Source organism: Pinus tabuliformis, chromosome 2_2 (genome assembly GCF_031772625.1).
Source record: "Pinus tabuliformis cultivar Carrire ecotype Pingquan chromosome 2_2, CPIR1, whole genome shotgun sequence".
Taxonomy (NCBI): Eukaryota; Viridiplantae; Streptophyta; class Pinopsida; order Pinales; family Pinaceae; genus Pinus; species Pinus tabuliformis.
Window position 1 is genome coordinate 1,292,580,338 of NC_142300.1, and position 23,900 is coordinate 1,292,604,237.

Sequence of the window (23,900 nt, forward strand, 5' to 3'; positions counted from 1 at the left end):
TCCAAGAGTATAGTTTGGGTGGGACCGGATTCGATTTTCGCACGCTGTAAATGAATGACGTAGCAGCTGTAATGGGTTCCCAAAGTATCCACTGGTGTTGCCAACAAACATCATTGACGATTGACCGGGAAACATCGAAAGTGGAAAACGATACTTGAAGTGCTTCATTTTTGGTTTCTTCGTTGATTCCTTTGGGCATAGTCTACCTAGGCGGAGGAATTGACCGGTTTCCGTCCGTCGTTGTTCGGAAAATCGTGCGGCTCTGGCTATCGGCAATCCCTCTGTCGTCCGCCACCCTCCCCTCGCTCCGCCACTGTGCCACCTTCCCTCGCTCCGCCACTGTGCCACCCTCCGTCCACCGCTCCGCATTCATCCTGACATTCCCTGAGACATTCCTGGGAATCCTGACATTCCGTGACATTCCTGAGAATCCTGACATTCCCTGACAGATCAGATCGGATCCCTGACAGATCAGATCGGAGCTGGAATTACCGCAGCGGAGAGTTGAATGCCATTTCGAATTGTCAGATCGGAGCTGGAATTACCGCAGCGGAGAGTTGAATGCCATTTCCAATTCGAAATGGAGGAATCGCTAAACCGCGGGCTGCTCACTCACCTTCCTCCTCGACTCGGCTCGGTGCCTCCCGCTCTGCGATTCCTCCCTCTGCAGCTCCCGCTCTGCGATTCCTCCCTCTGCAGTGCGCCACCCAGGTACAATTCGGTTAAAATTCCGAGTGAATTTCAAAAAGGGTAGAATCCTCGAACAATTTCAATAAAGGATGATTCTTATTCAGAAGCTGTTAGGGAAACTTCTGTGACACCTCCGACTCTGTTAAGTTCACTGATTGAGACATGCACCATTTCTGTCTTGTGGCATGCACCATTTTTGTACTTTGTGTGTGTGTCTATCAATACTTTGTTCACCAAATTGATTTAAACTCGCCAAGAGAATATTTTAATTTGAACCCAAGATAATACGCACGCAATTTCCATAGGGAAAGAGAGAGAACCTCAACAAATTGTAGACTACTCCGTAAAGGCGCAAGGCGCTGTCCTTTACAGACAGCGAAATACCTTGGGATTCCCACATGAACGAGTCGCTGCCCGAATACCAGACGCTATCCAACAGGCTTAAAGACGCGTAATGACGTGAAAGTCGAGATCAAACAACCGAACATGAGCTGCTCTGAGCTCTAGGATGTTTAGACATGTGATTTATTCATCACACTTGTCCATCCTACGGTCAAAAAGACTATCCCAGCTGCCTTCCCTTTCAGCAAAGAAATTGGTTCCATTTTCACTTATAGTCACTGGCTGTATCTACAGCTACAGGGTGATGGATAGCTGGCACTCAAAATCAAAATCATTCTCTGTATTGGGAAAACTCTGTTTGGAGTAAGGTAAAAAATAGGGTATAGTTTTAGAATGATTCAAGCTTTTATCATGGACTCTGAAGTGGAGTTGCCCTCAAGGTTTAAGGTAATTTTGAATTTATCCAAAATTTTGATACAGGTACAAGAGAAAACGAGTGAAAAGACGGGTTGTGTTTTATATATGATTGAGTTGGGGTTAGGGTTAGTTTTAATGTTAATGGGAAAAAAATCTATTTAAAGATCAGAATTGTTACCGGATTTAGTGGAAAATATATGCCTTGTGACATAATAATGAGGATTGTGCAGGGCTGCGTAGAGATTATACATCTCAGGACAATTGACTCCATACTTTACCCTTCTCCATAAAATTTGAATCTGAAATCTAATAAAATACTAAACTCATATAAATCAACTAATTTACACATTATTACAGTGATACATGAATGAAGGAAACAAACAAGGAGAATCTTATAATTGATTCTTTGACTATAAAGCTCGTGACAGAATACTGAAGTCTCACTTTCAATCATTTTCCTCTAAAATTCAATGGTTCCGTGATAAAAATAATAACTTGACACAAGAAGTTTACCAGATCTCATTTTCCAGTGAATGTCCTTGTCAAGCTCTATATATACCATGCAAAATTCTATTCATTTGTTTTGGAGCACTTGGGTAGCCATTGGTTCACATTAGGTATGAATGTTTCTTTGGATCAGGTGAATTATGTGTTATCATATTACTGTATCAGGTCTTGACAAAGCAGTATAGTGGCCTGATTTATGTGCAGTACTGATTGGAAAAGGGAGCCCAAGAATTAATATAATATAGGCAAGGTCTTTGTATAGCTAGTTGAGAGTTTACCTTGACTGGCATTGAGAAACTGAATGTTATGTACACAGAGGAACGAATGCTTAACTTAGAAGTTTTCCCGGTTCAAAAACAGTGAGTAGAGAGACTTGTGGACATGTAAATAAAAATTCTTTCTTGGGTCTAGGTACATGTTGTCTTCTTGCATTTAGGATGTAGCTTGTGATTATCGTTATGAAGTAGTACAACATGGACTTTAAGAGAGTACTGATATTTAAAGACTTCTGAGCCTGTGCATACTATGTTTATATATGGCCCTAATTGTTCACATAGAAGAAAAAGTTCTGGAAATGAAGGCAATTATATTTGAATCTGCCTGATAGATAACAATACTGTAGTATTATGATTGTGAAGGTAAGGGAAATTGGTGATCCAAAGAGTTAAAGGGGGCATCTGCCATTGATAACGTTGGGATTTTATTGGAGAATTTTTGTTAGCCTAGAAACCCAAGAAGGGCCTTATATATCTTGAGGACTATTCAATAAGATACCTCCGTATAAGCAGGTATATGACCAAAGATGGAGCTCATTCTACGATCAGGATCGAAGAAGAGAAGATCTAAATTAAGACAGTTGCTTGTTCTCTGCCTTGCAGTATTGCTATCTTCTGCTTCCCTTGTTCTATTCTTTGCAGATGGAGCTTCCTCGTACAATATAGGTGAGCTGCATCATACGATTGTGCAGTGTGAAAATATTTTATACCAATTAGGTTAATAGAATTCAACTGTTACACTGGACTAACACACCTTTCCAAAACTGACCTTATGACAAAACTGACCTTTCCTTCTCTGCACGTCCATGCCTCAATGTCTGCCTTGTAACTTTATTTACAAGGGCAAATGCAGGAAATCCTTCATTGTCCTTGGCCTTCACACTCCATGAAGTATCCATGATCCATTGCTGCGGAGCAAAAACATATAATCGACCAATCATTTCACATACGCACAAAAATACTAATCTCTGTCACAAACCTTGTTTGTGTTTGGGTTGTTTACAAAAACAGAGAGCAAAATTTAATCTCTACCATCAACCAGAGTTGGGTCTGGTTCACACATACATACATATAAAAATCTGATCTCTCTCACCAAACTGATTTGGGTCTTGTTCAAAGAGATAAAAAGTGATGTCACTAACCTGGCTTGGGTCTGATTCATTTTCTGGAGCCATGACAACACTGCCATTTCTACCAGCCAAGAAGAAATCAGGATTGCCTTCACAGTAGATCTTCACAATCTCTCCTTGAATAGGTTGTGGATACTGACTCCCATGAGGAGCCTAATATGGTTGCTGGGGCTCAGGGTGGTGGTGTCCAAATGGGTTATGCATTCTCTTAGACCTACACACACAACATTCATAGCCACCTCAAATCTCGGACAATTGAGACTTATAGGAATCTGAATTCAGCATTTTCTTGCTCACATTAGTGTAAATCTCCTTGACCACAATTTGGAATGCAAACAATACATTTGTATATCCAGAGCCGAGGTCTCAATGAAGAACAACCCCTCTAATTCGGCAAGCTACTTCCTATCTTCCACAGGAACTTCCCTTATATGAGCTAAATCAAACTTATTCCCCACAAGCATTTTCACGACATTACCATCAGTGTGCACTGCAACATCAAAATTTACATGAGTTTGAAAATAGCTTGCAACATCACATAGATGACAACCAAAAGCCAAAGCCAATTTCAAAGATGCTCTATAAGGCATTACAACAGTAATTGCTTGCAATGCAAAAGCCAAAGCCAGAGCCAATTTCAAAGATGCTCTACAAGGCATTACACAGAAACTGCTTGCAATGTTAGTATCAGAACTAAGGAAGATGCTATCACATCAAACCCAAAGATGATCCACAAGAGGCAGTTATACATGAATTAAAAAGGGCAATACTTGCACTGTAAAATTTAATTATCCTAAGTCTCTCGGTTCCTTCATACTGTTATAACAATTTTATATGTAAATACTATATTATTTTGTAAACATTTCCTTTGCCTGAGGCCAGAGTGGAGATTAGTCCATTATGAGCTTTTAAATAAAGAGACTGAGAACTTTGTTGGGTTTAAACTTCAAATTTGAAGAAATACATATCTTTTCAGGACAGCGGGAGAAAAAAATCATGAAACAAACTAGGTGATGCAAACACTACACATTCATTGACAACTAGGATCATGGTATTCCCTTTAAACATCACTGTATTTATTTAGATTAACATCTTTTGCAATACCTGGAACACCACAACTTCAATGTAAGCATGAAAAGTTGCGTGTTTACAGTCAAGATACAGTTGGATTTGATATCATCTGTCAGTGAGAAGTGGCACTTAGACACCAAATTTGCAACACAAGGGTATTTCCTAACAAATCCCCTGTGCAATTGGGGCAAAGAATAGCTCCCTGCTGCATTGGCAAGTCTCTAAAACCTACTTCGTGCACACGTGTTTCTGTCCTTCAACCCACGTTCAGATTATCATTATATTCAAGATATGCAAAGGGATAAACAACAGCAATACACCTGCACCCATAGCATGGGAATTCTGTGCTGATATCACATGATATTATAGTTGCGATGAAAAGCAGAGGAGTTGAAGGCTGTAACAAAAGTGACCTTGAAAATCATCGAGGTCACAGCTACTGCCCCAGAGTACTAATGTTGTTGACATTGAGGTCTGCTTTACAGATGCAACTGATAAAACTAGGCAAGAATTGACATCTTGATCCATGGAGAACAAAATCACTTCTAATCATAAATAGTCAATACCTGGATTGGAGGACTGGCTTGAAGGCAGATCATGCATGACATATTGTGGATCCATGGGGCCTTTCCCTCCTCCAGCTTTCATACCTACTTCTTTGTAAAAATCTCCATTATGTTTAATCCCATCATTAAACATCATCATAAACTCAGAAGAATTAGCATTCGCCATTTTAGTACTGGAAAAAATGGAACTTGGTACTTTTGCACTTGCCAATGAAGTGCAACGCACAGTTCCTCTAAAGTTATCTGTAATTTTCACCCTTCTATACCCAATCTGTTTATTTCTCAAATTTTGAAAATTGGCATTAGACGCTTTCCAGGATTCACCAATAGTTGAATGAGGAATTTCTATCTCCGAGGGAACCAAACCAACTGTCTGCATCCTTTAACGCAGATCTGCTAGGGATTAACCCTCCAGCCTATTTACTAGTAGTCTCTTGTTATCAATTGTGCAGCTCTGAACCTCCTATATCTCAATCCGGGTCTCCAGATCCCGCGGTTTTGCAGCTAGAACATACCAGTTTTGATCAATCTATGACCCAGGGTTTGGGTAATGGGGTTTGCCTCATTTTAGATTTTAAATAACTCAGAATGTAGTTATTGAGTGCCAAATATAAATCAAATTTGAAAGGGTGAATTGAGAATTAATTTGAAATGGAGAATATAAAGAGAGGCTCCCAAGGTGAAAAGGAAAATGATGTGTCCCAGACTCTAGTTCCCTACATTCTCATGCAATGGGGATGAAAGGTATTGATAACTATTTGGGAAAGGTGGGCAAGAATAGCATTCTTACAACAATGTGGGTGGCATGCTCTGATCACAATATATTACTCTCTATTTCTCTCACACACAGAATCAGTCTCTCCCTGTCAGAAACTCACCGATAGAGATGGAACTTATTTTATCTGGCTGATGAGTTTTTTCTTTTTCAGAAGTAGGAGGTAGTACCTGAGACATTAGAAGATTCAGAACCAGAATCCTCATTGGAGGGTAAATGATTTTGGTGAGAATGCTTTAGCAGTATTAAAGCTTCCACATCCAATGAAATTTATGTTGGACCCTAAAACTACAGAGAGGAATCATGTGAAGAAAAAATCAGAGAGTTTCTGCACCAAATCCTTAATGATTGAAACTGTGCATTCTACATGCAGGGGACCTTAAACATCCTTATTGATCAAGTCTTCGTCTAAATTAGTTTTTCAACTTTGATTCTAAGAGAAGAGGTCCTATAGACCAAGGGGGTCTCAACAGACCTCAAAGAACCAACCAATCAACCAATCAACCAAATAAACCAATAAACAAACATCTTGTCAAATGCATATCAAATCCTTGGACAAATACCTCTACAATCTAGAAATCAATAGTAATAAGAGAGATAAGACAGAAGGAAGCATAAACTATTCCAACGACACTTCTCTAAAAACAGAAATTGAAGGCTTCCAAGATGCTTACACAGGTGTAGGTTGAGACCGTGGTGTGAAAACATCCTAGTTGAAGAAGCCTTATACTCTACACTAGGCCTCTCAGACCCCACATTGTCAAGTAGAGGGTTGCAAGAGCTCACTTGTGCAAATCAGCATATCAAAACATCCATGAAACTTGCTCAAAACACTTGAAAACAAGGTCTGAAAATCAGATCATAATAACAGAATTTAGGATAGTAATGATGCAAGTCCTTTTTATCACAATATGAAGATAGTGTACAATATGGTAGCATTGCAAAAGATGGTGCACCAAGTCTTCCTGCTTTATCTCAAGCAAGAACTTCTCCAAAGCTTCCCAAGCACTGCCCAGAGCAATCACACTCTCTGCAAACTCTAACGAGCAACAATGCTTACCAAGGCATCCCACCAAGCTATACTGACCTTTCCATAACCTCAACAACGAGCTAGCATCACATGAACTGTCCAACCCTTAGCTTAGATCCACACTTGCATCTCACAAGCTTTACTCTTCACTTGCGGCACACAAGCCCAGGATCTCCAGTGCATGCCTGTCACAAGCACTTCCATATTACATGAGTAAATAATTGTTCTTCCAAGATCCTCCAATAGCCAGCATCACACCATCACATCTCTAAGATGTAATACAAGTGATAACAAAGACAATCTCCTCCCTTTATATATACTGAGGTGAGAGAGGCTAACAATAAAACATGGACTAAGTCCACAAGCAACACTATTGATAAGTCAACAACAATGCCTCCAGTGGAGCACTGCTTTAAGCATGAATGCCCCAGGGCACAATAGGGTTTCTACCATAGATGAAGATCTTCATCTAATCTTGATACAGTTAATGAAACAATTATTTTGAAATCATCTTGGTTATTTTGTGGAACAGTATAGGTGTGTGCCAAGATTGGTCAATTTTCCCTAATTATTTCCCAATTATTGCTGATTTAATCTTTTCAGGACTTTTTGTCCATTAATTTGTCCATTATCTCAGAGTTGATGGATTACCCGCACTAACGTTCAAAGAAATTTGAAAGATCAAGTTCTGTTCTAGCTTTGGGTAGCTGATGAAATAATGATGATCTAGACACTAAATTCACCAGTGAATGAGACTTCTTTGTGTGTGAACTAAAGATTAGTATAATAATTTGAATCATATAATCATATAACAATTTGATTAAATACTGTTAAATAATGGTATTTAATAACTATAATTAGGTACAATATTTGAATCATATAATCATATAACAATTAGGTCCAACCATTCTTCTCCAGTTCACCCATCCAGTTGAAGAAGCCTTATACTCTGCACTAGGCCTCTCAGACCCCACATTGTCAAGTAGAGGGTTGCAGGAGCTCACTTGTGCAAACAAACAAACCAACACCACAAACACAAGTGAAGTTCACTCCAAAATTGCACTGAAATGACTTGTGATTACATAATTATATACATGAAACAATCTCCTTGGATGAAGTTTTGACTAAGCTAACCTGTGATATAAAGGACTTATTTTCATGTTCTCTCTGTAGCTAGAGAGGCAGGGGATGTGTCCTTATTTCCTCGTGATAATGCAATTTTTACAAAGGAAAGCATTGAAGAAGAGGAAATTCATATTGTGGTATGTGGAGAAGATGAAGCATGTAGCATTACTCATGCTATTCCTAAATAATAGCTGTATGGAAGATATTCTAGGGATAATTCTGAAGTAATTCAAGAAGAATTTTCAGATTTGGAAGGACAGGTTTTTGTTTCAAATTCAAGCAATTTTCTTTCTTGCTTCCAGGAGTTGGTAACTTTTCTTCCCCCCCTTGAATTTGCCTGAGAAGGTCTTGGTTTCTTGGAATTCAATCATTGCAGGATATGCAAACACTGGGGATGGGGAGAAGGCACTTGGTTATTTTGTCCGAACGTTAAGGGCATGGATGAGGTCAAAACGGATCACTTTCACTAGTACTCTTTGTGTTTGTGTTGGTATTGAAGATTTCATTTCCTTTTCTTTGTTCTAACACATCTCTTTTGCCACGGGTAGTGGAATGTGAGTGTAATGATTGTCTGCTATAAATTTCACATATATTATGGCAGCACCGAGAATCTTTGAGGACAGACTACTAGTAGAGTTGTGATGTAAACATACATTGTAGAAAGCTCTTTCATTCAAGTCTATTCCTGCTTAGCAAATGGTCACCCTAAAAAAACATGGCCAACATTCATTGGATTGCATCTGTTCATGTTATCAAAGGAATCTTTCCTTTAAGGAACGCCTTTTTCAAAGTGAATGAGGCAAGAAGCAACATCTTAAAGGAAATGCTTGCATCTCAAATTTTTTGCATCCTTTTGTGCTATTTATTTTTGTTATTATTGAGTGATTGATATTTTAGACCTCAAAAAAAGCATAAAGAGGTTTTATATTTACATATATGTTGGATAACTTACTAGGATTGAAATTTCGGTTTTGATGTCCTTGCATATTGTTTGACTAGATCAGTTCAAAATGGGCAAGCGAAGCAAATGGCTATATATCATGGATCTTGAGGTGCAAGACCTCAAAGGCAAAATGATGTTCTCTAGTAAAGACTTGGTTTGGATGGAAATAAATAGAAAAAACAATAGTATTGATCGAGTTGTTGTAATCCCATTACGACAAGTTGCTGACTTTATCAAAGGAGAGGAAGAAAATCCTATTGCTCCATGTAAATTCATACGAAAAACAAAAAAAAAAAAACAAAAGAAAGCGCTATTGCTGCATTGCAATATGATATGTGAGTATTTAAAATATATATTGTTTAGATCTTTTGAAACCATGGTTATCTTTCTTTGTATGTACTAACAATTTAAATTTTTGGTGTAGTTATCATTGTTCATTTGGCCCAGAGGACAAAAGAGGAAATCTTTCAGCTAAACGAAGGACCTCATTTGTGCAGAAGAGGGGTTGCCAATGCCACTTTATTATGAAAGTTATGCATGAAATTCCTGATAGAGCAATATTAACTTTCAATATGTATGAACATGAAGATGGGGAAGGTTGGGCTTGTCATGGTCAATGTGACACTTCAGGTGAGACCAGGGCCTTGCATAGGCCAAAGCTTTCAAGGGACATTGTTGCATATGTAGAGAGTTGTTTCTTTTTGGGAGTGCCTATTGATGTAGTGTATAGAACCCACATTAAGAGACATGTTGACATCGATGTGGCAGCTCGAGATAGAGATTTCGTCTTATGCAAGAAAGATATTGTAAACATCTATAATAGATTGGCGAAGAGAAATTATCAACTTCACAAAAAGGATGAAATGAGTGTAAACCTTTGGTATCAAAAGCATCAGGAAGATTTTTTCTTTTACCAAAAGCCCAATGGTGTGAAGGTCTCTTTTATAATAGGGATTCAAACAAAGTGGATGTTGAAGACAATAGCCAAGTTATCACACAATAGCTTAATAGCCATGAAGTCAACATTTAACACAAATAAATACGGGGTAAGTTAGACGCCAATGATTTATTGAATATATTTATTTAAGTTGTAACAATGTAAACTTTGAAATGGGAACTGATACTGTTACCTGTTTTGTAGAGATAGCAAAAAAGTGACCCGATTTTGAAAAGGGGTGATGCAGAACACACATGTTTTTTTTAGAGCATAGTTTTTTGCACTTTTATTTTTTTATGTACATTGCGTTTTAGAATGGTAGTGATTTTCATGCTAATTTTAAAAAATGGTTATTCTGCATCAGACCCTTTTTTTAAAAGACCTATTTTTTGACTTTAAATTTTCTAATGTATGAAATGTAAATAATTATTTCGTAACCCTTTTTTTAAAAGACCTATTTTTTGACTTTAAATTTTCTAATGTATGAAATGTAAATAATTATTTCGTAAATTTAATAATTTTGGAAGTGATCTTCTTCTTCATATTTTCTAGTTTTTATTTTTTTTATTTTTTTTTGTAGTGGGGCTTTTATTGATTTGCATATTTAAAGAAGAAGGTCGATATTTTACATTTTCAATATTCTACATATTTATACATCATTAACTAGATTTTCAATCCACATGAAATAATTGTCTCTAAAAAACAAATATAAAAATATATATAAAAAAGACAAACAAAAAATAAAAAATGTTAAAAAAAAAATCTCACAAACCATAAAGAATTTCGAAAAAAGAAACAAAATTAATATATATATATATATATATATATATATATATAAAAGTAGAAATAAAGAAATTAAAAAAAACATTAGAAAAAACTAGGAAAAAAATAAAAAAATAAAAATAAAAACAAACTAGTTTAAAAAAAAGAAGAAAATTAACGAAAAAAATTAAAAAAACTAGTAAAATTAATATTAAAAAAACAAAAATAAATTTAAATTATAAAAAAAAACCAGGAAAATGGTTATTTTTTATTTAAAAAAACAAAAATGCAATTATCTTTTATGAAATATACCTATTTTATTTAAAAATAAATAAATAATTTTTTTTTTAAACAATCTTGTCTTTTATTAAAAAAAAAAAAAATTAAACAATTTTTATTATTATTATTTTTTAATTTAAAAATTCAAATTATTAAAACTTCATTTTATATTTTCATAAAAAAAAAAAAAAAATTAAACCTACATTTTATGTTTAAAAAAAAATATATATATATATAAATTTACATTTTTTTTAAACCATCTTTTTTTAATTTTAAAAAAAAATTATAATTTTTTTTTTAAACAATTAGTTATTTATTTCGAAATATAAATCATAAAAAAAAAAATAATTTTCTCAAAACAAATTTTAATTTTTTAGTTTAAAATTTAAAAAATTATTAATTTTTTTTTTCAAATTAATATATCAAAAAAAATAATTATGATGATGATGATGATGGTTAACGTCCGCTGAGACCAAATAATGATCTATCGGACCTAAAAAGACAAATTATTTATTTTGATTTAAGATTTTATTCCTATGCTCAAAAAGCTTGGAGAGAAGCCTCCCGAGTTCACTATAATTTTGGCATTGTAAAAGGCTAGGAATGTCAGTATTGTAACAAAGGTTGTGAAATTGAGATCTAATGTGGTTGTATGCAGGGCACTCTAAGAGGAAGTGGTTTTCATCCTCGATGCTCCTATTCTCACAAATATGGCAGATCCTTTCCATCCATGGCGTTTTAGGAACTGCCCAACGGCCAGTTTCACTAAGGAGCTCATGAGAATTCGTTCTAATTTTTGCTATATTAATTTTCTTCTTTGAGCTAGTTAAAATAGAGAGATACTTTTGATCTTCAAGGGTGGGGTTGATGACCTTCTTATAATAACTTAATTTTCTTTTAGACGCTAAATCTTTCTCACACCACAATTTTTCTTTGAACTTAGAAGTAACAATATCTTTAATGTTATTTATGTTTTGCACAGCATCATTCTCATTGATCTCCCAATAGTTTAACCAGGCCCTTGTGTCCTTATGCCATCCTCGGTTAAGCCTTAGGTGGTTTTGGCTGGAATTTAAAGCTAACTTAGGAAGTCTATGATTGTCTATGTTATTGAGCTTGTGCTTGTACAACAGAAACCTGAGCATAGCCAGGCTCTCAATAGGAGAAAGACCTGCTTCTATAAGGAGAATAGGATAGGGTTTATTACTTTTAATTTTCAGGTTATAAGTTATAAAACGCTTCTGGATTTGCTCAATCTTTCTCCATGATTCTCTGGAGATGCTGCAGCCCCAAACTTCACAGCCATATAAGATAACAGGAGTGACTAAAGTTTCAAAGAGGAACTTCTTTTTATCCCACATTACGAGGTTTGCTGTTTTACAATTATTTTCAAGACCAAAATAAGCTTTCCATCCCCCATTGATCCTTTTCTCAATGCTATGGTTCTAGTTGAGCTTGTGATGGATATCAATTCCTAGGTATTTGTAAGAATACACTTCCTCCAAGTTATTATTGTCATACATAAAATTAGCGCAAGTGTCCTTCTTGGATTTGATAATCATAACTTTTGTTTTGTCAGTGTTAACAGTCATACCCATGGTAGAGCAGAAATCCTTAAGAAGCTTGAGTTGCTTATCAAGATCAGAAGGGCACCTTGCCAAAAGAACAATATCGTCAGCATAGAGAAGAAGGATAACGACTATCCCAGCTAAGATTGTGCCACCACATCCTGCTTCTTCTAAATAACCTTCGAGCTTATCGATGTAAATGCCAAATAGGGTAGGGGAGAGGGGGAAACCTTGTTTAACTCCAATGTTACACTTCATATCTTTTGACCACCCCTCATTTTTCTTTAGCTTGGCAATTACATTCTCGTATAGCCTTATAGTAGCAGCTCTCAACTCAAGAGGAACCTTTAGCTCTTCTAACCTATTCCAAAGGTTGTATCTAGGAACCGTATCGAAAGCCTTTCTAAAGTCTACAAAGCAGCAAAATAAATTGGATTTATCATTACGACATTCCTCCGCAATGATCCTAAGCATAACAAGGTGGTCTGTTGTTGAGTGATGCCTTCTGAAACCTGCTTGGCCTTTAGCCTGCTTACCTTCACTTTCAAGCCATATGCTTAACTTTTTTTCCAGAATACTACCATACAACTTGGCTAAGAGAGGGCTGATCATAATTGTCCGATAATTAGAGGGGTTATTTGTATCTCCACTTTTAAAAATAGGGATAATGAGGCTCTCAGTCCAAGGTTTATGGAACCCTTGCTTAACAGCTTGATTGAAAAGCTTGTGGATGTGGGGGATGAGGACAGGGCCTCCAATTTTTAAGATTTCTGCCTGGTAACCTTCAATGTCCTTAGCTTTCCCATTCGCGAGGCGATTAACCCCAAACTTAATGTCTTCTAAAGAGAAGACTTCTTTCGTTGTGAGCAGGGTTTCCAAATTATCCATGACATTAGGAGATTCATAAAGCCTTTTAAGATAAGAATTCCAATCGTGAAGAGCAATTTTATCATTATCCTTAGTCTTCCTAGTCAGAATCTGCCTCCAAAATTTCTTAGGAGCTACCTTAGAGAGGTGTAAGAGATTCTCCTGTCTTTGACGAATGTATTGCCTCTTTTTCCTTTTAATTAGGGCTTTGTATATTCTTATCTTGTCCATTTTAAGAGAATCATCAACATCTTCCTTAATTGCTCTCCTCGCATTTTTACAATCTTTGTCATACCAAGGATTGGTTTTGCTATTTCTTTTATTATTTGAGACTTCAATTGAGAACTTTTTAATAGAATATGAGAGGGTTGTAGTAAAATTATGATATAGGTCTTCTATGTTGTCTATACTAGATAAAGGAGGCAAATTAGTTTTTAATTCATTTAGAAAGAGGTCTTTTTTATTTTTATCAAATATTAAGTTCTTTTGGTTGTAAGTATTATTTTCTATGGGAACTCTATGCATGACAAAATTGAGGGTTATAAGTAAAGGCCTATGATCGGAGTCAGGCTCGTGGTTGTTTAAGATGTCAAAGTTTATCATTTCGTTGTATAATGGAAGATCGGAAATAACGTAGTCTACCACGCTGCTACCAAGTCCATGGATGCAGGTCATCTTGCTGGAATAAATTACGTTTATTAAAAAAATTTAAAAAAATATTATTAAACATTTTTTATTTTTTATTTATTAAAATTATTTTTTAAAAACATATTAATTTTTTTTTAATTCTTATTCGCTATTCTAATCTAAATCTAATTCACTATTCTATTCTAATTCTAATTCGCTATTCTAATTCTAATTCGCTATTATTTTCTATAAAACGTTTTTTCGAATGCTCTAATATTTCTCTACGGCAAATCCGTAAATGTCAACGTTTCCTTAAGTAAAGGTGTTATAATCTTGCTTTCTACTTGTGAAACAGAACGCAGTACAGTGAAAGTTAGGCGTATCACCAGGGTCGAAACATTCTGTTAATCTTTTTGATTGTCATATGTATACATAACACTATACATATAGCATCAGTCTAGTAGCAACGGAATCGAACCCACCACATCTGCGTGGGAAAACATAATACAAATACATGATATAATTTCTCTCCTCAATCTACAGTTAGCCTCAGCAAGGAAATCGAACCCACCACATCTGGGTGGCAAACAATAATACAAACGAAACGCTGAAAATTTCATTTCATGTGTTTTGAAGATTGGGTAATGTTGTAAATAAGTTATGCAGATTGCTGGAGGAGTGTTCTAAACCAAACAAAAGGAATCTGCGTGCAGGCCCTTGGGCCCCCGGCCGCGCCACCAACGGGCGGCGGGAGGGCGGGGTCGATTCCGGGAATCGACCCACGGCCCTCCTGTCGCCCGGTGGTGGCGCGACCGGGGGCCCAGGGGCTGCGTGAAGGCCCTGGGCCCCCGGCCGCGCCACCACCGAGCGGCAAGAGGGCCGTGGGTCGATTCCTGGAATCGACCCACGACTCTCCCGCCACCCGGTGGTGGCGCGGCCGGGGGCCGTTATTTTTTTTTAATTATTTTTTAAATAAAACAATATTATATGCATTCAAAAAATTTAATATGTTTTTAAAAAATAATTTTAATAAATAAAAAATGTTTAATAATATTTTTTAAATTTTTTTAATAAACGTAATTTATAATTATTTTTTTGATATATTAATTTGAAAAAAAAAATTAATAATTTTTTAAATTTTAAACTAAAAAATTAAAATTTGTTTTGAGAATTTTTTTTTTTTTTTTTTTTTTTTATGATTTATATTTCAAAATAAATAACTAATTGTTTAAAAACAAAAGTTATAAAAAAATTAAAATTTAATTTTTGTTAAAATATTTTAATATATTTTTTTATTAATTTTTTTTAATAAATTAAAATTTATTAATTTTTATTACTACTGTTTAATGAATTTTTTCTTTCAAATAGAAAAAAAAAAAAAAAAAAAAACTACATAAAAAAAAAAAAATTATCTTTAATTTTTTTTGTTTGTTTTTAAATAAATAATGAAAATTTAATAAAAAAATTTATTTATTTATTTATTCTTAAATCAAAAAGACTCTTTTTTGTAAGTTGAAAATATTTTTTAATTTTTTTATTGGAAAATACTTATATTTTTAAAATTTCGATATTTTTTTTTTAGTTTTTTTTTTTTTTTTTAATAATTTGAGCTTATTTTTGTCTTTTTAATTTTTTCTAAATGTTTTTAATATTAATTTGACTAGTTTTTAATTTTATTTTTTTGTTAATTTTCTATTTTTGTTTAATCTAGTTTGTTTGTTTGTTTTTTTTTTGTTAATGATTTTTTTAATCTTTATATTTTTACTTACTTAAATTTATATATATAAATTTTTTATTTTTTTATTTTTATTTTTCCAAATTCTTTTATGATTAAACAATTTTTTTTTAATATTTTTAATTTATATTTTGTCTCATATATATGTATTTTTACATTTATTTTTTAAGTAATCATCATTTTAATCTTAATTTCACTAATTTTTATTTTTTATTTTTGGTTAATTTTCCATTTTTTTTTTTTTTTAAATCTAGTTTGTTTTTAATTTTAATTTTTTTTAGTTTTTTGTTAATGTTTTTTTTTTTAATTTTTCTATTGTTACCTACTTAATTTTATAGTTTTTTAAATGTGTTTTTTCTTCTTTTCCCAAATTTTTTTATGGTTTACATATTTGTTTTGTTTCCCCAATTTTTTTGAAATATGTTTTTTTTACTATTTATTTGTTTATAATTTGTAATTTTTTTCGGAGTTGTCTATAATGCGACTTTTTGAGATTCCGGTGACGGAATCCGGCGGAAGAAATTGAGATGAAATCATGATTTGTTGCAGTTAAAATGGTTTTTTAACTGCATATTCGGATTCAGCACCCTGAAAAACCCCTGGGACGCTTTCATTGTGCAAAAACTAGTTATCAAACTTGGATTTCACTAAATTACTGCCGGATTTTCACCAGAAAAAATTGCCGGAAAGACTTTCAAAAAGTCGCATTAAAGACTACGGCATTTTTTTCTAGTTATTTAATTCTTATTTTTTATAGGTTAATTTTGTTTTGTTTTGTTTTTTTTTTACATTTTACATTTTTATGATTCATTTTATTTTTGATGTTTGATTTTTTTTGTTTTGTGTTTTTTATTTTATGTTTTGTTTTTAGTATATATTTTTATTTATGTTTTGTTATTTTTATTTTTTACTTTTTTGTTTTGTGTTTTTCTATTGTTTTAATTTTAATTTTAATTTTAATTTTTTGAAATTTTAATGTTTTTTGGGGTCATGATAAAATATTTTATACTATTATTTTGAAATGTTGAAATTTCACCCTTAAAAAAAAAATTGTTATCCAAGCATCAACACTTTTCGTTTTGAGGGTGTTTTTTGCACAAAATTTACCATTGAGAAAAAAAAAAAAAAGTTATTCGAACATCAACACTTCGTTTTGAGGGCGTTTTTTGGACAATTTTTGCACCAAAAATTGGTTTTCACCGTCATTTTTAAAACATGTTGAAAATTTAGCTTGGAAAAAAAAAGGTGTTATTCCAGCGTCAACACTTTTCGTTTTTAGCACTATTTTTGATGTTTTTTCGGGGTTTTTTGGCCAGAGTTCCCGTTTTGAGTTTATAGTTCCCGTTTCAAAGTTTACATTGTTTTGTATACATTCAGAATGATTAATAAATTGTATTTGAATTTATGTAATGTTGAAAATGATAGTATTAGTTGTATACACTCGTGGCATTTGATGAACAACAAAGCGGGGTGCCTGTTGCATGGGTCGTGGCATCACGAAATACATCAGATGATATTGCAATATCATCTTATAAAGCATCTTTGAAATTGGCTTTGGCTTTTGGTTTTCATCTATGTGATGTTGCAAGTTATTTTCAAACTCATGTAAATTTTGATGTTGCAATGCACGCTGATGGCAATGTCGTGAAAATGCTTGTGGGGAATAAGTCTGATTTAGCTCATATAAGGGAAGTTCCTGTGGAAGATGGGAAGTAGCTTGCCGAATCAGAGGGGTTGTTCTTCATTGAGACCTCGGCTCTGGATAATACAAATGTATTGTCTGCATTCTGAATTGTGGTCAAGGAGATTTACACTAATGTGAGCAAGAAAACGCTGAATTCGGATTCCTATAAGTCTCAATTGTCCGAGATTTGAGGTGGCTATGAATGTTGTGTGTGCAAGTCTAAGAGAATGCATAACCCATTTGGACACCACCACCCTGAGCCCCAACAACCATATTAGGCTCCTCATGGGAGTCAGTATCCACAACCTATTCAAGGAGAGATTGTGAAGATATACTGTGAAGCCAATCCTGATTTCTTCTTGGCTGGTAGAAATGGCAGTGTTGTCATGGCTCGGGAAAATGAATCAGACCCAAGCCAGGTTGGTGACATCACTTTTTATCTCTTTGAACAAGACCCAAATCATTTTGGTGAGAGAGATTAGATTTTTATATGTATGTATGTGTGAACCAAACCCAACTCTGGTTGATGGTAGAGATTAAATTTTGCTCTATTTTTTTGTAAACAACCCAAACACAAACAAGGTTTGTGACAGAGATTAGTATTTGTTGTGCGTATGTGAAATGATTGGTCGATTATATGTTTTTGCTCCGCAGCAATGGATCATGGATACTTCATGGAGTGTGAAGGCCAAGGACAATGAAGGATTTCCTGCATTTGCCCTTGTAAACAAAGCTACAGGGCAAGCATTGAGGCATGCACGTGCAGAGAAGGATAAGGTCATTTTTGTCATAAGGGTTACTATCACGAGTTTATTCAAGTCTATTCTGACATAGATAATAGTGATTTCAATGGGATTGTTGAGAAGGGCCTAGGCATGGATTTATGATATAGAGAATAGTGCTCTCTACGAGGGGGCTTCTGTAGGGCTTAGTGATATAGAGATCAATGCTTTCGATAGGTCTACTATGAGGGGCTTATGAAGGGATTTAAGGATCTAGCAGAATATGTTACCTTATGAAGGGATTGGGTGATCAATAGGGTTTTTATGCATATGCTTTTGATCTGCAGGTCACCTTGGGTCCTTACCACCCAGATGATTTGAATGAGGCTGTGATTTTCACCCAAAGTGCCGATGTGGGTAAGGGTTACCAGTGTATCCGACCTGTCCACAACACCCATCTTAATCTAGATGCTAGCACTGGAGATGATAAGCATCATGTAGCCCTGCGTGAGGGAGCAGAGATTGTTCTGTGTAAGTGGAACAAGAAGGAGAGTCAGAAGTGGAAGATCAACCCAATATGTAAGTTATATGATCCATACTAATATGCTGACAAAACTATTACTATATTATTTTATCTAATTTGGGAAACTGTCAAGGATTAAAAAGAAATGTTGGGAAGGAGTTCTATTATGGGTGGTGTCTAGCAAGTAGTATGTATGGATGTACGCTTGTTATGTGGTACTATGTATAATTTGGGATTCTTGATAACTGAAGCCATGACAGTTGTAAAATGGCTTTTGAATTTGTGAGTGCCGATTTTTAATATTTGTTGGTAAATTGAACAGTGGGTGCTTCACAATGAGCCCATCCACCATGAGGTGAGCAGAGTTCATTCTATCCACCACAAGCTAATGTTGAGCCAAAAGGACATACGGTTAGGATCCATTGTGAAGCCAACCCAGAGTTTTTCTTGGCTGCTCGTGGTGATGTTGCAGTGCTTGCGCTGGAAAACCCACATGATCCTCATCAGGTATGTTCATCAGTTTGAGCTACTTTATTTGAAGCTCGCTGAAAGCATTTGTTCATCTAATAATTGATGATTGATCACTATCCTTATTCCCCTGTTTGATGGAACCTTTTGTCAGCAATGGATCAAAGTAGATTCATGGGGCCTTCGAGTCAAGGATGAAGCTGGCTTCCCAGCGTTTGCCTTGGTGAACAAGGCCACCATACATGCTCTGAAACATAGGGATAAAGAATGAGACCAGGTAAAACTTTCTATTTCCCTTTTCCTTTTAGTTTCATTGTTTAATATAGCCTCTCCTCTGGATATGTAGAGAGTCTTATTCACTACAATGCTATAAACCACCTTAACTCATGGTTTTGGAATGCCAGGATCTTGGGCATTATGGGCTGCAACAGAGTTGTTTACAACGGTGTTCCCCTAATCCATAGTTTTTGTTGAATGTTGTTGAACAGATATACTTGGCATATTATAATCATGACAAGGCAGAGCACTCTGTTCTGTGGACCTTAAGTGTAGATGTTGGAAATGGGTATCAATGTCGGAGGCTTGTGAACAACATTAATTTGAATATGGATGCGAAAGCTGCAGATGGCCATGTTGGAGGAATACGTGATGGAAATGAACTCATCCTCTTTGAGTGGAAGAAACAGAGAAACTAGAAATGGAAGCTCCAGCCCATCCATTGTAAGCAATCTAATAATAACAAGTTGTCTTTCAAGCTCTTTATTGAAAGCATCATCATTTCTGTAAGTTTATCAATAGAAAGGATGGAGGGTTCATGCTACTTGAAAGTTTATCATTTCTAACATTTTTTGTAATTTTTTCTGGCATCATTTTCTGCATTCTTTGGTTTGCAGGTTTTGGTGTTCATGATAAGTTTGCTTGGCCTTACACCTCTTGCTGAACGTATAGGCTTTGTCACCGAGTAAGTGAAAAATTGCATGGTATATGTACATAGGTTACGTGTAATCTATACCTTGTACTGCAATTGTTTATACACTTGGAATGGTCATTGCAGTGCAGTGACTTCATAAAATATTATGTTTGTTGGTTCTACAATCTGATGTTTTGTTGTAAATTGTTGTAGACAAATTGCATTCTACACTGGAACAACAAGTGAGATTCTTATATGTATATGGACTATGTACTCATATTTGTGGATACAAGATATGAGCTAATTGATATATATGAGAAAGTGTTTGACATTTCGAAGTAATTGATGCAAATATATTGTTAATTAATTCTCCTATAGTTGGCGGGTTGCTCAACGCCACAAGTGGAAATGCAACAAAGATGATCATTGCAGTGTTTGCACTTTACCATGGCAAGACCAATGTGGTCAAGTATTCTCTACTAGGCTCTATGCTTTCCAACTTACTTTTTTTGCTTGGCACATCTCTCTTTTGTGGAGGAATTGCCAACATGAAAAAAGAACAACGGTTTGACAAGGCATGTGATATATTTTTAGTTTTTCTTTAACAACCTAGGCCACCAAAACAAGTCCAACCTGCTCATGATATTCATTCATTGGGGCCTAACCATGGGTGTTGTATTGCTATATGATGTAGGTTATTTCTGGAATCGACTCCAGTCTTCTCATGATGGCTTCACTGTGTCTCATGCTACCCTTGGCCCTTCAACAATCTATGGCATATAGTGAAGCAGCTGTATCAACATTACAACTGTCTAGAGTCAGCAACATCATCATGCTGATAGCTTATGCTGCATATTTGTTCTTCCCAAAGGCCAGGTACAAATTAATTAATAAATTGTAACTATAGAAATTGCACAAGTCTTGGTTCTTGCTTGGCACATACAAACATAAATATTATACTTTTGTTGTAGGAAAAAAAAGGAGAAGAAGATGAGGAAGAACCATCCAAGGGGTTATATGTTAAACTTTCAAGGAGATAAAAATCAATGATGAATGGGCATGATCTGAGTCTGTATAAATGATAAATCTGATTCTGTTGTGATTGCTGTAAAAACAGTCACCTTAGCAAGAAAGGAGATTAATGTGTTTTGTTTTTACGACGTGAATGCTTGAGATTTTTGCATGATTCATTGGTTCGGAGTGCTGTAACAATAAATTGAAACCAATGTAGTAGTAAATGAAACTGTTGGTTTGAGTACTGAGATTTTGCCTCGGTTCGGAGTGCTATAACAATAAATTGGTTGGTAGTAAATGAAACTGCTGGTTTGATTTCTGAGATTTTTGCCTCCATGATTCATTGGTTCGGAGTGCTATGAAACCAATGTAGTAGGAAATGAAACTGTTGGTTTGAGTACTGTGGTAACCATTGGTTGTGGATTAGCTGTAGTAATCTGTAGTAGTAATTGAAACTACTGGTTTTCAGTGCTGTAGTAACCAGTGGCTGTAGTTAATGAACAATAAATTGGAACCAATGGTTTGGAGTAGCTGTTGTAGTTCATCAAAAATAGATTGAAACAATGGCTTTGTGCTTTCTAGTCAAAACACCATAATGGCTGGTTTTTCTAGCTTGTACTTTTTTGCTCAAAGTACCATCATCGGTGGTTTTTGGGTCATGATGTGCCTTTCATTACCCAGAAGTTATATGGAGGTTTCTTCTTCTGGTGTGGCCTCAAATTTTTTTTTTATTTTGCACCATTGGAATCGAGATGGTAATATGGTCGCCAAACCATTGATAATATCAAATATAAAAATGTCTGAAATGATTATTCATTTTATTCTACTTTTTATGGGATTAATGATTATTAATTTTGTTCTACTTTATGGGATTAATTTCATTTTGACATAAAAATCCAAAAGGTTAGATGGCTGGTTTTTTTTCTAGGTTGTACTTTTTCGCTTAGAGTACCATCATGGGTGGTTTTTAAATTTTTTTGAGTCACATGAATGATGGTGTGTTTCCAAGTCATGATGTGCCTTTCATCACCCAGAACTAGAAATTATATGGAGGTTTCCTCTTCTTGTGTGTCCTCAATTTTTTTCTATTTTGCACCAGTGGAATCGAGATGGTAACATGGTAAACTACTGAAACCATTGACTGGCAGATATTGTAATCAATCTAACAAGCAGTTTGAAACCATGACCTAATTTTGAGCAAGAATTACTAAAAATCTAGGTTGAAGCCATAAACCCATGCCGAGCAAGTACTATAAATATCCATGTGAGATGCTTTGGTGTGCTCACTCATTTCACTTAGTGCCTCTAGCATTGGATCTTCCATGTGATGCTTTCGAATTCTCACTCATATCACCTAGTGTCTCTAACAGTGGATCCTTGCAGTGAAGAATACGAAGCAGATAATGCTGTAGAATTTACTTACCCTTTTCGCCTAAGCCTCCAGCTGTGGATTCTTGCAGTGAAGAAAAGCATGAATGTACTAGTATAACTTTATCACTGGTAGTATGAACTAACTTTGTCAATGCTGTGTGGTGAATGAAGAAGATAGATGGAAGAGGACCTTTGTCGCCATTCACAACAGAATAATATTTATATGATGGCTGGCTTATCATGGGCGAGGATGGTGATTGTCTAGAGAAATTTGTTCCAGTGGTTGTACGTCGTCGCCGCATTCATGTGATTTTGTTTTAAGAAAGCCTGATCATTGTGAAAAGCCATGATTGAAAGCGTAAAGCCTTCATTATGAGAAACCGACTATCTAAATCTAATAAACAAGGAGATAAATTTGATAAGTTCGATTCCAGAAAAGACAGGGTATTTGCAGGCAGGACACTAAGCGAACGCTAATTAGCGATTCCCATTAAATTTGATCAGAAAGATTGGGTTGTAATGAACTTGAACCTGAACGTGACGTCCCCTCGGTGGTGAGCTGTAGAGCGGAGGAATTGCCTAGGCCAGAGATTTGTGGTGAGCTGCAGGCACTGAGTCGAGGAGGAAGGTGAGTGAGCTGCAGGGGCCGAGTCGTGTTGGCGAGCTGCAGAGCGAAGGAATTGCAGAGCGGGAGGCGCCGAGCCGAGTTGAGGAGGAAGGTGAGTGAGCAGCCCGCGGTTTTGCAATTCCTCCATTTCGAATTGGAAATGGCATTCAACTCTCTGCTCCGGCAATTCCAGCTCCAATTCGATCTGTCAGGCAATGTCAGGATTGCCAAGAATGTCAGGATTGTCAGGATGAATGTGGAGCGGTGGACGGAGGGTGGCGGAGCTTGGGGAGGGTGGCAGAGGGCGTAGGGGAGGGTGGCGGAGGGCGGAGGGATTGCCGACGACCTGAGCCGGAGGATTTTCCAGGCGTGACAGAAACCGGGCAATTCCTCCGCTTAGGTAAACTACTCCATTCCTTTGTGATGAGCTTTAGGATTTGAGAAGATTTTTATCTGGGCACATGATTTTTACTCTCGTGAAGTACAGATATTTTTAGTTTTAGATGGTTAACGTGTTGCATTATAATTACTCATCATTGCTAATTTTAAATTTATAATAAATTATATATTGTATGTGCCGGGAATAGATAATTAAGTTTGTTTAGTATTTACATAAGATGGCGTGGATTTTAATAGTTATATGGTACGAGTGGATTTACATTGTTATTACTATATTTCTGAGGATTATGACTTGTTTTCTCTTTAATAAATTAAACTAATTCAAGTTTAAGTTTTGAATTTTTTAATTTACACAATACTTCATATCATTGTAATAATGTTAATTAAATTGCACCCTAAAACTAATATTATTTATAATTATTTTTAAAATTATTTCTAATTTATTTTAATTATACATATATAATTAGTTTTTTAGAAAATATATATAAATATTTATTATCGTAAATTTGTATATTTTTATACTAAAATATAATTTTGTTAGAAATAAAAAAGCCCA

At 35.3% G+C, this 23,900-nt stretch overlaps 1 pseudogene across 1 annotated transcript; it reads left to right on the forward strand.

The window, feature by feature from the left end:
* Positions 1-17,553: 17,553 nt before the first annotated feature.
* On the forward strand, positions 17,554-23,255 carry LOC149198233 (ricin B-like lectin R40G2; annotated as a pseudogene). The gene is made up of 8 exons (XR_016255199.1): positions 17,554-17,749; positions 17,985-18,107; positions 18,400-18,631; positions 18,898-19,082; positions 19,198-19,320; positions 19,532-19,825; positions 19,937-20,004; positions 22,982-23,255. The product of XR_016255199.1 is annotated as a ricin B-like lectin R40G2 (transcript).
* The last annotated feature ends 645 nt before the right edge of the window (positions 23,256-23,900 follow it).